Raw genomic sequence first — 12,901 nt, forward strand, 5'->3', positions numbered from 1 at the left:
GCTCGCTCGACCCACCAGCGGACAGGCACCAGTATTGGGAGAGGGGGGCTGGCCGTCAGGGTTCACCGCGGCTCTGGCACAAACCCGGCGACACGGAGGTGGCACGGGCAGGAGCGGACTGGCCGTGTCGGCTTCTCACTTTTTGGATTTTAGAAGGGCATGACATGCCTATATCTGTGTCTCCCCCTCCTTTTACTCCTCCACCTCTTTTATTTTCGCATGACTATATGTACTTGTCACTTTTCCATGTGTTAGTTATGTCTTCTGAGCAGTTTGTCAGCTTTTGGACACCTTTGAAGGTGTTTTCTATGTGTTTCTATGTGTTTTTGTTTGCCTGCCATTGGTTTTAACGGTGTTCGAAGGTGTTCGACGAACAGTTCGATGAACAGTTCGGCGAACACACGGGTGTTCGACGAACCGAACCGAACTCGAACACTACGGGGGTGGCTCAACACTAGTGAAGAGTTCTTAGACAGAGCAGAATTATCTCTTCATGATTCAGAAAGAGAAGAAATTCGAACTGCACCTGACGAAACAGAGGAATGGAAGCATGTGACCCACAGAAGCAGGAGGATCGAGAGGCAGTCAGCACCCATACTGCTCAGGAACCAGTACCAGGCTCTCACGCAGGAGAACCTTGAAGAAATACAGCAAGATAAGACTTTGCCAGCAATGAATAACCTTGTAAGTCCTCAGAATCCTCCTGGATGGAGAAAGAAGAATGTTGTGAAGAAAAAACGAAGAGTGGTGGTCATGGGGGATTCCCTGTTAAGAGGAACAGAGGCCGCTATCTGCAGACCAGACATAACCTCAAGAGAAATGTGCTGTCTTCCTGGAGCAAAAATTAAAGATGTGTCTGACAGGATATCAAGACTCTTCAGACCTACAGATCACTACCCATTCCTGCTAATACATGTGGGGACAAATGACACCACAAGAAAGGACCTGGAAACCATCTGCAGTGACTTTGAAGACTTAGGCAAGAAAGTGAAAGAATTGGGAGCGCAGGTGGTCTTCTCATCCATCCTCCCAGTGGATGGCCATGGAACAATGAGGTGGAATAAGATTCTACAGGTGAACAACTGGCTACGTCGATGGTGCCGTCAACAAGGATTTGGATTTCCGGATCACGGAATGAATTACCTATACGATGGACTACTTGCTAGAGATGGGGTGCACCTTACGAAGACTGGAAAACATGTATTTGGAAGTCGCCTTGCTACACTCATCAGGAGAGCTTTAAACTAGAACAATGTGGGAAGGGAAGCAAAAGGCCAGAAAAAGCCATACAGCTGACAAATACTATTGAGATCTCTGCTACTGGAAGTGGAAAGAAAGAACAAAGACAAAAAAATCTAAATAAAAATATGGGAGGAAGAGAAATCAATCACAAACTAAAATGTTTTTATACAAATGCACAAAGCATGGGCAACAAACAAGGAGAATTGGAACTACTAATGCAGGAAAAGAAATATGATGTCATTGGAATCACTGAAACTTGGTGGGACGATACACATGATTGGAATAAAAGGCTAAAAGGATACAACTTATTTGCAAGAAACAGAATTGATAAACGAGGAGGAGGTGTCGCATTGTATGTTAGAAAAGCGTATATCTGCACAGAGATTGAAGCTTCAGAGACTGGGAGTTCTGTGGAAACTGTTTGGGTAAGAATACAAGGAGAGAACAACGGAAAGGACACCATTGTAGGCATTTACTACAGGCCACCTGGGCAAGCTGAAGATATGGATGAACTCTTTATGTATCAAATGACCAAGTTCTCCAAAAAATATGACGTAGTGGTCATGGGAGATTTCAACTATCCAGACATTTGTTGGGAATCTCTCTCAAGTAAAACTAACAGGTCAAGCAAATTCTTATCCTCTCTTGCTGACAACTTTATCTTCCAAAAGGTAGAGGAGAAAACAAGGGGATCTGCTACTTTGGATCTAATCCTTATAAACAGGGAGGAAATGGTTGAGGAGGTAAAGGTGGCTGGGACCCTAGGAGGCAGCGATCATGCTATTATAGAATTTTGGATAACTAGAGGAGGAAGACATGTGAAGACTCAAACTTCAAGGTTAGATTTTAGAAAGGCAGATTTTAAGAGACTCAGAAAGAGAATAGGAGGGATCCAATGGCTGGATGTCCTTAAGGACAAAAATGTCCAGGAAGGATGGGAAATTTTTAAAAATGAGATTCTCAAAGCACAATCGTTAACAATCCCGAAAAGTAGGAAGAATGGGAAGCATTTAAGGAAACCAGGATGGATGAACACAGAACTTAAACACATGCTAAAAAGAAAGAAAGAAATGTTTATTAAATGGAAAGAGGGAGGCATATCTAAAGAAGATTATAATGCAGTCTGCAGATCCTGTAGGGCACGTATCAGGTTAGCTAAAGCTGACAATGAATTAAGGCTTGCAAGAGATGTCAAAAGCAATAAAAAAGGATTTTGGGGGTATGTCAAAAGTAAAAGAAAAGTCAAAGATGCTATAGGATTTTTACAGGATGAAAATGGAGAAATGGTAAGAGAGGATGTTGAGAAGGCCGAACTTTTTAATTCCTATTTTGCATCTGTTTTCTCTCAGAAAGAAAATGTAACATCAACTGATTTTCACTGTCCTTTTAAAGGAATAGAAGAATCCAAGTTATCTGTAAACAGAAAGATTGTGAGGGAATATTTAGCTAACATAAATGAGTTCAAGTCTCCAGGTCCAGATGAATTACACCCCAGAGTACTGAAGGAGATCGTAGAAGAAATTTTAGAACCACTCTCCATAATCTTTGAAAATTCTTGGAGAACAGGAGAAGTCCCAGAAGACTGGAGAAGAGCAAATGTTGTTCCTATCTTCAAAAAGGGGAAGAAGGTGGACCCAGGGAACTATAGGCCGGTGAGTCTGACTTCTATACCAGGAAAGATCTTTGAACAAATTATTAAACATCATGTATGTAAGTACCTGGATAAGAATGAAGTGATTAACCAGAGTCAGCATGGGTTTGTAACTAACAAGTCATGTCAGACTAACTTAATTTCCTTCTATGACAGAATCACTGACTGGGTGGATCAGGGAAATGCTGTAGATATAGTATATCTTGACTTCAGCAAAGCATTTGACAAAGTATCTCACACCATCCTTATTGAAAAAATGACCAAGTATGCAATGGACCAGGCAACTGTTAGGTGGATTCATAACTGGCTTAGTGATTGGACTCAAAGGGTGGTTGTAAATGGCTTCACATCCAGCTGGATGAATGTCTCAAGTGGGATACCACAGGGCTCTGTCCTGGGACCTGTATTGTTCAACATCTTCATCAATGATTTAGATGAAGGAATTGAGGGTAAACTGATTAAATTTGCTGATGACACAAAGCTAGGAGGGATAGCTAATACTAGAGAAGAGAGAGAGAGGATTCAAAAAGACCTAAATAAACTGGAGCAGTGGGCAGCAACCAACAGAATGGTTTTTAACAGGGAAAAATGCAAAGTACTACATCTGGGCAATAAAAATGAAAAAAGCATATACAGAATGGGAGGAATAGAGCTAAGCAACAGTACATGTGAAAAAGACTTAGGTATACTAATAGATCATAGACTGAACATGAGTCAACAGTGTGATGCAGCAGCAAAAAAGGCAAATACAATTCTGGGATGTATTAACAGAAGCATACAGTCTAGATCACGTGAAGTCATTATCGGTCTTTACTCCTCTTTGGTCAGACCTCATCTGGAATACTGTGTACAGTTTTGGGCAAAACATTTTAAAAAAGACATAGACAAACTGGAACAAGTTCAGAGAAGAGCGACCAGAATGGTGACTGGTCTGCAAACCATGTCCTATGAGGAACGGTTGCAGGATTTGGGAATGTTTAGCTTGCAAAAAAGAAGACTGAGAGGAGACTTAATAGCTGTCTACAAATATGTCAAGGGCTGTCACATTGTAGAAGGATCATCTTTATTCTCATTTGCACAGGGAAAGACTAGAAGCAACGGGATGAAACTAAATGGGAGGAGACACAGATTAGATATTAGAAAAAACTTTTTGACAGTTAGGGTGATTAATGAGTGGAACAGGCTGCCACGAGAGGTGGTGAGTTCCCCTTCAATGGACGTCTTCAAACAGAAGCTGGACAGACATCTGTCTGAGATGATTTAGTGAATCCTGCTTTGAGCAGGGGGTTGGACCAGATGACCCAGGAGGTCCCTTCCAACTCTACCATTCTATGATTCTATGAAGTAAGAAGAGAGTTTCTTCCTGCTTAGAGAAGTCAGCACTGGAATAAGTAGTGAGGTGACGCCAAATACAGAGAGTGTGACAGATAAGGCCGCATAGTGAGGAGTGTGAGACTGGAAGGAAGCAGAACAGAGATAGCAAGATTCTGTAACTGGATCCAGTGGCAGAGTAATATGGCCAGAGCAGCCTGTACCCTGTGTGGTGAAGTGGACTATAGACAGAAAGAGGTCAGCTGCACTGCTTGCGGCCAGGAGCTTAAGGAGGTAGAGCTGTGGGTTAGCAGGTAACCCTGAGACAGCACAGGCAAAGTAACATAGTAACATAGTTTTTAAGGTTGAAGGAAGACTAAGTCCATCTAGTTCAACCCATAGCCTAACATGTTGATCCAGAGGAAGGCAAAAAAAAAACATGTGGCAAATACTAAGCTCCACATTGGGGAAAAAAATTCCTTCACGACTCCATACGACAATCAGACTAGTTCCCTGGATCAACGCCCTATCAAGGAATCTAGTATATATAATCTGTAATATTATACTTTTCAAGAAAGGAATCCATGCCCTTCTTAAATTTTATTAGTGAATCGCTCATTACAACATCATGCGGCAGAGAGCTCCATAGTCTCACTGCTCTTACAGTAAAGAATCCCCGTCTGTGATTATGATTAAACCTTCTTTCCTCCAGACGTAGAAGATGCCCCTTTATCCCCGTCTGTGGCCTCAGAGTAAAAAGATCAGTAGACAGGTCTTTGTACTGTCCCCTCATATACTTGTACATAGTAATAAGATCACCCCTAAGCCTTCGTTTTTCCACAGTAAATAACCCCAAGTGTAATAACCTGTCTTGGTATTGCAGACCCCCCAGTCCTCTAATAAGCTTTGTCGCTCTTCTCTGCACCCTCTCTAGTTCAGCTATGTCTTTCTTATACACCGGAGACCAGAACTGAACACAGTATTCTAAGTGTGGTTGCACTAGTGACTTGTATAGAGGTAAAATTATGTTCTCCTCCTAAGCATCTATGCTTCTTTTAATGCATCCCATTATTTTATTTGCCTTTGCAGCAGCTGCCTGACACTGGCCACTAAACGTGAGCTTGTCGTCCACCAATACACCCAGGTCTTTTTCAGTTACAGTTTTGCCCAGTGTTTTACAATTAAGCATATAATTATACATTTTATTTCCTCTGCCCAAGTGCATTACCTTACATTTATCCCCATTAAAGTTCATTTGCCATTTATCAGCCCAAGCTTCTAGTTTACATAGATCCTCCTGTAATATAAAATTGTCCTCCTCTGTATTGATTACCCTGCAGAGTTTAGTGTCATCTGCAAATATTGAAATATTACTCTGTATGCCCCCTACAAGGTCATTAATAAATATGTTAAAAAGAAGGGGGCCCAATACTGACCCCTGTGGTACCCCACTGTTAACTGAGACCCAGTCTGAGTGTTTTCCATTAATAACCATCCTTTGTTTCCTATCACTGAGCCAATTCTTAACCCACATACATATATTTTCCCCTACCCCATTGTTCTCATTTTATGTATCAACCTTTTGTGTGGAACCGTATCAAAAGCTTTTGAAAAGTCCATATACACAACATCCACTACATTTCCTCGGTCTAGTCCGGAACTTGCCTCCTCATAAAAGCTGATCAGATTAGTTTGACAGAAACGGTCCCTTGTAAACCCATGTTGATATTGGGTCATGAGGTTATTCTTCTTCAGATACTCTAGTATAGCATCTCTTAGGAAACCCTCCAGGATTTTACCCACAGTAGAGGTTAAGCTTACTGGCCTATAATTTCCAAGTTCAGTTTTTGTCCCCTCTTTGAATATTGGCAGCACATTTGCTATACGCCAGTCCTGTGGTACAGACCCTGTTATTATGGAATCTTTAAAGATTAAAAATAATGGTCTATCTATGACATTACTTAATTCCTGCAGTACTCGCGGGTGTATCCCATTGGGGCCCGGGGATTTGTCAACTTTAGTGATTTTTAGACACCGCCGTACTTCCTGCTGGGTTAAGCAAGTGACATTTAATGGAGAATTTTTGTTATCACTGATCATGTTTTCTGTCATGCGATTTTCTTGTGTAAATACGGTTGAAAAAATCATTTAGCATATTGGCTTTTTCCTAATCCTCATCCATCATTTCCCCCAGACTATTTTTAAGGGGGCCAACACTATCATTTTTTAGTTTTTTACTATTTATGTAGCTAAAGAATATTTTGGGGTTATTTTTACTTTCTCTGGCAATAATTCTCTCTGCCTCAATCTTTGCTGCCTTGATTTGGTTTTTACAGAATTTATTTAATTTTCTATATTTATTTAATGCCTCATCACTACCTACTTGCTTTAGTTCTCTAAATGCTTTCTTTTTGTCACATATTGCGCCCCTTACAGCTCTATTTAGCCATAATGGTTTCCTCCTATTTCTAGCATTTTTATTCCCATAGGGTATATATTGTGCACAGGTCCTATTCAGGATGCTAATAAATGTCTCCCATTTGCTTTGTATAGCTTTATGTCTCAGGATATCGTCCCAGTTTATTGCACTAAGATCATCTCTCAACCGTTGGAAGTTTGCCTTCCTGAAGTTTAGTGTCCTTGAAACCTCTCTACTACACATCTTATTAAAGGTTACATGAAAATGTATTATTTTGTGATCACTATTACCCAAGTGACCCCCAACTCGTATATTTGATATGCGGTCTGGCCTGTCGGTTAATATTAGGTCTTGCAGTGCCCCCCTTCTTGTTGGGTCCTGAACCAGTTGTGAAAGGTAATTGTCTCTCATAGTTGTCAAAAACCTATTACCTTTGCTTGAACTACAGGTTTCTGTCTCCCAATGTATTTCAGGGTAGTTGAAGTCCCCCATAATAATGACTTCTCCTTGAGTCGCTGCTTCATCTATTTGCTTTACGAGGATATTCTCCGCTGCTTCCATTATTTTTGGAGACTTATAACAAACCCCTATCAGTAATTTATTATTTTTTCCCCCTCCCCTTATCTCCACCCACAGGGACTCTACATTTCCATTAGATTCACGTATATCCTCCCGCAAGATGGGTTTTAAGGATGATTTTATATATAAACACCCCCCTCGATTGTTTGTACGGTTATTTCTGAACAGACTATAGCCCTGTAAATTAACTGCCCAGTCATGGTTCTTGTCCAGCCACGTCTCAGATATCCCCATCATATCATAATTATTTTCCAACAAAATTAATTCTAATTCCTCCATTTTGTTGGTGAGGCTTCTGGCATTAGTGTACATGCATTTTATGTATCTCTCTGTACCTCTATTCCTTCTTACTTTATTGACTGTTCTAACCCCACCCCCAATTTCTTTATTTGTGCCCAGGTCACTATCTGCACTATCTTCCCCACCTATAAAATGAATACCCTCCCCCCAATCCCTAGTTTAAATACTCCTCCAACCTACTAGCCATTTTCTCCCCCAGCACCCATTGAGGTGACGCCGGTCCCTAGCGTAGAGTCTGTAGCCAACTGAGAAGTCAGCCCAGTTCTCCAGGAACCCAAATCCCTTCTTCCTACACCAGTTCTTGAGCCACTTATTTATCTTCCTAATCTCCAGTTGCCTCTCTGGCGTGGCACGTGGTACCGGTAGTATTTCAGAGAATACCACCTTGGAGGTCCTTGCTTTCAGCTTGCAGCCTAATTCCCTGAAATCATCTTCAAGGACCTTCCACCTACCTCTAACTTTGTCATTTGTTCCAATGTGCACCATGACCGCTGGGTCCTCACCAGCCCCTCCCAGTAATCTGTCAACCCGATCAGCGATGTGCCGGACTCGAGCGCCAGGTAGGCAGCACACTGTTCGACGATCCCTGTCTTTGTGACAGATTGCCCTATTTGTTTCCCTAATAATTGAGTTCCCCACTACCAGCACCTGCCTGGCCTGCCCTGCTCTCCTATCTTCCCTCATTACTGGAGCTGACACTCCTCTGGCTTTCAGGGGACATGTCTTGCTGCAGCAGTGCTACCCCTGTACCGTCACCCCCCTCATATGCCAACTTTGCAAACTTATTGGGGTGTGCCAGATCAGGACTAGCCTCCCTGGTACTCTTTCCTCTACCCCCCCTCACTGTCCTGCAGCTCCCTACTACCACCCTCCCCCACATCTACCCCAGTGAGCAGCTGCTCAGTGAGCAGCAGACTCCTTTCCATATTGTCAATGGACAGTACGACTGAAGAGAAGGTAACAGGTAGGCTACACCTGGGAGTCATAGTGAGTAAATACTGGACTTTCCAGGCTGGGGCAAGGGAATTACTGGAAGAGCAGTGGTCAGTGAAGGGCAGAAAAAAAGGAATGGAGTTTTCAGGCCCAGCAACTGTACTGCTTTAAAGTCATTTACAAGTGAAGCACCACCACCAGGATATAAAATGATTCTGCATCTATGTAAAACAGATGAAGATGTGAGTAATAAGTGTTGTGGCTGCTATCTCTTGTACAGGCGTTAAACCAGTTTCATCAGTGTGAGGAGCTGGCCACGGACTAAAGACTATTGGACCAATGGACGTAGAGCAGAGTGCACGTCTCTAAGGGATACAGACTTTTTCCAGCACGGAGCACTGGTTATGACGGTCTTATTGTTGTGTTTTATTGGAGATTTGCTTGCTCATGAGATTGAGGTGCACGGGTCTCTCCTGGAGAGCGTTCAGCATCGGGAATCACTGTTTCCATTCAGTAATAGTAAGCAGAGAAAGACATGCAAGCTGGATCTTATGTATCCATAAGGCCAGACACAAAATTGGTAATCAGGTAAATCAATCGTTCCATTACTCTTGTTAGTCTCTCAGAGGCCTTTGTTGTCATTGTTTCATATGAGACTGTACGTTCACTCTTGTGGTATGTTCATTTGTAAATGCCTGCTGAGTATATATTGCATCAGCCCACTGCAGTTTACTAATTACACAATTTAGGAAAAATATGCTGGTTAGTTGAACAGTGAAGTATCACCTCCCCCCAACTTCTCCAATCCTGTGGAGGAATGTCCTGAATGGGAACTGTGGGTATAAAGTCTCTGACTCCCACTCCAGAGGGTCTCTTCAGTGACAGTCCAAAACACCATGGCTCCATCTGGTGGAATACAGGTCTGCTCCTCTGCCCAACACTGAACCCACAAATAAGTTTGGAGAACCCCAGTTGAGACTGTACTATATGTTGCTGGAGTTAGATAGATGTTCTACGGTCATGGTATCCATCGTCTGTATGTGATGAACTATGTATGTGAGGACTGTAGTTGCTGACTGGATACATGTGCGATGGACGTGATATCTGTTGTCTGGACTAGCATGAACTGTAACCAGGGCCGGACTGGAGCAATGGGACCATAGGCGGATTATAATGAGGGCAATCCGGGCGACCGCCCGGGGCCCCGAGCCTTCAGGGGGCCCGAGGCTCCGGGCGGGGAGTCTATGGCCGGATTGCCCTTATTATATGTGCGGGCCGCCGCGGCACATACCGGCAGCAGTGGTGGGAGGGGGGGGCCCGGACCGTTCCCCCAGCAGCGAGCGGCGCACGGCCGCTACTTCTTCATCGGTTGGGCCAGCACTGCAGCAGCTAACTTCCCTGTGCAGGCCCGGCCGTGTCACTGCTAGGAGACACGGCCCTGTGCGCGGCCGTGTCTCCTAGCTGTGACGTCACGTGGTGCGCGCCCGGCCTGCACTGCTGCCCCGGAGAAGTCAGAGCAGGCAGGAGGAATGGAGCCGGGGGATGGTGAGTCTGTCTGTCTGTCTGTCTGTGTGTGTGTGTGTGTGCCTGCGTGCATGTATGTATGTATGTATGTGTGTGTGTGTGTGTGTGTGCAGGCAGATATCATTGTGTGATGTCTGTTTATATGTATTTTTGTGTTTCAAATGTGTTTATGCGTGTATGTATATCTGTATATGTTTGTGTGTGTGTGCGTGACTGACTGCGTGCGGCCTCCTGCTGAGTATAGATGGCGCCGTGCGGCCTCCTGCTATCTCTGGGGGGGCAGGGGGGCGCCGTGCGGCCTCTCACTGTATATAGATGGCGCCGTGCGGCCCCCTGCTGTGTATAGATGGCGCCGTGCGGCCCCCTGCTGTGTATAGATGGCGCCGTGCGGCCCCCTGCTGTGTATAGATGGCGCCGTGCGGCCCCCTGCTGTGTATAGATAGCGCCGTGCGGCCCCATGCTGTGGATAGATGGCATCGTGCGGCCCCATGCTGTGTATAGATGGCGCCGTGTGGCCTCCTGCTGTGTATGGATGGCTACGTGCGGTCTCCTGCTGTCTCTGGGGGGGGCGCCGTGCGGCCTCCCGCTGGGTATAGATGGCTACGTGCGGCCTCCTGCTGTGTATAGATGGCTACGTGCGGCCTCCAGCTGTCTTTGGGGGGGGCTACGTGCGGCCTCCTGCTGTGTATAGATGGCTACGTGCGGCCTCCTGCTGTCTCTGGGGGGGCGCCGTGCGACCTCCCGCTGGGTATAGATGGCTACGTGCGGCCTCCCGCTGTGTATAGATGGCACCGTGCTGCCTCCCGCTGTGTATAGATGGCACCGTGCTGCTTCCCGCTGTGTATAGATGCTGCCTCCCGCTGTGTATAGATGGCACCGTGCTGCCTCCCGCTGTGTATAGATGGCACCGTGCTGCCTCCCGCTGTGTATAGATGGCTACGTGTGCTCAATATTGAGTCATATAATTAATGTAAGGCTATGTGCCCACGATACAGAAATGTTCCGGATTTTTTTTGAGCGTTTCTGCATCTCCCTGGCAGAAAAAACGCATGCGGATTGTACATGCGGATTTTACATGCGGATTGTACATTCGTTTTTCCTGCCAGGGACAAGCGGATGTGAAGCGTTCTTCACATGCATCTCCGCGTGCGTGTTGACAAGCGCTTTCAAAGCGATTTTAGCATCACTTGGAAAGTGCTTGACAACTTGGTCACACTATATAAATCCATGCAACCGGCATGGATTTATATAGTGTGCCCGTAAAAGAATGGTAAAAAATAAAAACATATATACTTACCTTCTGATGGCCTGCCGACGTCAGCGGTCGCGTGACCAGTCACATGACTAAATGACGTCATGGCAGGTCCTTTTCAGACCATCGCGAGCTGCCGGCAAGCCAGGACGCATCGGATAAAGACACCGGGGGCCATCAGAAGGTAAGTATAATATTTATTTTTTATTTTATTCCTTTTTTACAGGTTCTACGGTACCCGGGTCCGGAGGAGAGTCTCCTGTCCTCCACACCCGGGTACCATCCGCACATTGAAACGCATGGAATCCGCATGTACAGATGCAGTGATACGGATTCCATGCGCTCTAATGCAAGTCAATGGTGGCGAAAACGAAGCGCTTCCACAAAATAATTGGTAATGCAGCATATTTTTCCGCAAAGATAATCCGCAGCAGAAATTTCCGCAGCATGTGCACAGCACATGCGGATTATCATTGGGGAACATGGCAGACCTTCTACCAAGCGTTTTTTAAGCGTTTCTGCAGCGGAATTGCCGCTGCGGAAACGCTTAGAAAACGCATAGTGGGCACACAGCCTAAAAAAAATATATTATAATTAATATTGTGCCAAATTAATTTCACGTGAACTATCACATGATCTATCACAGGAGATCATGTGACATGTCACGTGATAAATAAATCAGGTATGTGTGTGTGGGGGGGAAGACCCGCGCCTTCTAAACTGCCCGGGGCCCTTGCTACTCTTAATTCACCCTTGAATGGGACATCGGACAACTCTTCGGTGGGCCCAGATCTTTGGCGTGTCCCCGAGCAGGACATAGAGTGGGCCCACTGGTTTCAACTGAATGTACATCCGAGGACACACATTCAATTGAAATGTATTGGTGTTCCATGGGGGAAACAAAAGGGAGGTCCTGTTACTGTGCAGGGCTGCACTACATCGCCTTTTTTCTTCATCTGGCGTAGTGTATAAGTCAGGGAATAAGTGGAGACCGTGCCACCTGATGAAGGCTGGTTCGAAATGCGCGTCAGGGGTGGACGCACTAATAGTTAGAGCTCCTGCATCATTGGTGTCCAAAGTATTTCATAATGCTTCTTGTTTGGTGCATTAGCATAGTTCTAGTGGGATAATTTGTCACATATACCTTGATAACGCTATTTATTGGTATAACGGCAGGATTTCTTTTTTATGACTTAGTATTCCTTTATATCTGTTATGATAGTACATATGATAATGTATATGATATTTGATATATACTATTATTAATGTTCCTATATTGCGTGCCCCTTTTTTCCACAGTTTGTCTTCACACGTGGTTGTGTGTCCTATTCCCCCCTGCCCTGTTCATGTATATTTTTATCCATCAATAAATTTTCTACTTTTGAACATTGAAACAAAAGAGGAAAAAAAAGTCAGCTCAACTTACTCAGACATCAGGTGCATGGAACAGCCGGCAGTGCCCCGGGAGATTAGCAGGAAAAAACAAGGAATGATCCGGCATCCAAAAGTCTTCTTTAAAATCAATAATCCTATATTAGAAAACTATTTTAAAAATCATATGCAGAGAAGTCACAGCCCCCACAGGAGGAGGTGATGTACAGACGAGTTTCAGACCTTATGGTCCTTAATCATTGTATGATGTGACTTTTCTGCATATGATTTTTAAAATAGTTTTCCAATATAGGATTAT

This window comes from Phyllobates terribilis, unplaced genomic scaffold (assembly GCF_046119375.1).
Source record: "Phyllobates terribilis strain yellow unplaced genomic scaffold, ASM4611937v1 Scaffold_85__1_contigs__length_6476398, whole genome shotgun sequence".
NCBI classification, from domain to species: domain Eukaryota; kingdom Metazoa; phylum Chordata; class Amphibia; order Anura; family Dendrobatidae; genus Phyllobates; species Phyllobates terribilis.